Here is a 2,500-nt window from a genome sequence, read left to right on the forward strand (position 1 = left end):
CTGTCTGAAAGCCAGGAATAAAAAAGTCTGGCTAGACGTTTGGACTGGAAGCTTCTTTTATCTGCATTCCGCTTTATAGCCAAATAATCATACACAGGCCTCATCTATGCACATGATCAATTATTTTGTCTCACAATCTGAAACAACAGAATTGTCTGTCAACCCTCTATTGTCATGTCGTAGTTATCAGCAAACTAAACTGCTGCAAAAGAAAGATGGGGGTACTTAAGTTGTTTATGTTGCTTCTTATATGATTGTAAAATGTTCAGGTCAGATTTTTGTAGTGTAGTGTGACTGCGTGTGTGTACACACACACGCGGGGGGCAGTAAATGCATTGCTCTACCCAGTTCTTGCCAATACACTCTGTAAACTTCCTCGCGCCACTTCAGCAGAATGACCACAAGATGGCGTCCGTGCTCCATCCTATGTAACTGGCACGCGCCTACAGGATCTAATGGAAGCCACAGTGCTGGAAGATGCCTCTTAATTCACATGTGTTCCAGTGGAATAAGAGTTGTGTGTTTCACTAGAATGTGAGAACTTATAAATATGTCATGGAGAATTTAGAAAAAAAAAGATGCATTACGAGAGTACATGCGTGTTTTAGTAAAACAGTATACTAGAAAAACTTGAGCAGACCAGTTGTGTACATTGTGTGTTTGTGTGGTAAAAGTGTATATGCTAAACATTGCTGTTTGCTACAAGTCGCTTGTTTATTGTTGTCAGAACAATGGTGTGTGTGTGAAAGTGGTCAACAGCGGGAAATGGGGTATTTTTAAGTGCTTCCATTAAATGCATGCAAATCATTCCTAGTATAATGCAGTGGAAGTGTATACAACAATACAGTACTGAAAAAAAATGAACACACCAGGAATAACAGTACACACGTACACAGTTATGTGTGGCAGCATTTCCCTGCTGAAGTAAGAGTGTACGAGTTTAAATAATTCTGCATGTTAATTAACCATTAATGGGGATGAAAAACTTGCAGCCTCGTGCTCAGAGTCGTAGGTGAAAAATCCACCATCACCCCAGTTATCAAATACAAGTAAATGATATGTGTACTGCATTTTGCAAATAGTTTTTTTCTCTCAGTCCATTTACAATTAAATTATTTTATAGTGTTTTGCTACTTTTCCCTGACTTAGAATGACATTGGTCAATTGTGATCAGTGCTCTACACTTGGTAGGTAACACATTCGCATAAAAAAATAAGCAACACCTCAACTATACAGTAACTGTTTTACTCAGACATATTTTGAAAAGCGATTATTCTCGGATTTAAATGAAATGTTGCTTTAATGAAATGCAAAATTTAGTTTTTAGTTGTTCTTCGTATAGTTACTTTGTCAGGCTATAAAACTGAAATAGGGCGATGAGCAGCTAGAAATGTCTTCAGTTTCAAATAATTAAACAGTGAAGACTATTTCAGAACTGAAGAGTCGCTTTCTATAGATGAAATCAAATTAAATTTTAAGAACCATAGTGGAAAACATCTGTATAGAGGCCAACACACATCAAACGGCCTCTTCAAATTTAAAGTTTCCCTATTCTGTCTCTCTATCTATCTCTTTATCTTGGATACCGAATTAATAACTGGTGTAGACTTAATCCGCTGAAATGTTATTTATGTGTGGATTAGTACAAGTGATGTGTAACTATGTATGTGCCTCAGTTGGTATGTGGCGAACTTGTGTACTTTGAAAAATATTAGTTTAACATACGCACACTCGCATTATTTAACCAAGCATCAACCAGCTCAAACAACCAAAATTGTTAATCTGTGAGACAGTTGGCTATTTTGTGTCGTGTTTAGTCGGATTGCCCATGTTTAAGGAGAAACTAGCAATACCGAATAACTGTTTCACATCGTAAAGTCTCTGTAGTCCATCACTTAACTCTAAAAAAAAAAAAGAAAGAAAAGAAAAACACATTAACAACTGTTATGCAAGTTATTACGAGATTTTTATTACATTATTGTTTTCAGGTAAAGATTGATGTGTGCCTGTGGAGTGGAAAATCTTAGCTAATAAATATTAGAAAGTAATACTGTAACGAAGTGTGTAGTATACGTATGTTTGTGTACTTATGTATGCATCTATCTATCTATGGACTTTTTCTTATTAACTGTTGACTATGTGTTTAGACATCACTTCTTCAATTTGCAATTTAAAAAGAGAGACAGACAAAAGAAAACGAATAAGAAAAAACTGAAAATTTGTTGTGATCTCCAGGGGTGATGACCACTGTTGATGTGACACCCCAAACCCATGTAAAAATGGGAAAAAGGCAGTTGATGCCGATGAAAATCTGCTGCAGGAATCAGAAAAGAACTGTTTAACAAAATGTTCTGTGCAGGAGATCACTGTTAAAAGTTCAGTAATGCTAAAAATGTAAAAGTACCGGTAATCAGGGTTAAAATTATCTGGTGCATTGTTGTTTGGTCATTTTCTTGAATATGGCCATCTCTCTCTCTCAGTCCCTCTGTATGTGTGTGTG

Source organism: Protopterus annectens, chromosome 13.part0 (genome assembly GCF_019279795.1).
Source record: "Protopterus annectens isolate FY-2018-M chromosome 13.part0, PAN1.0, whole genome shotgun sequence".
Lineage (NCBI taxonomy): Eukaryota > Metazoa > Chordata > Ceratodontiformes > Protopteridae > Protopterus > Protopterus annectens.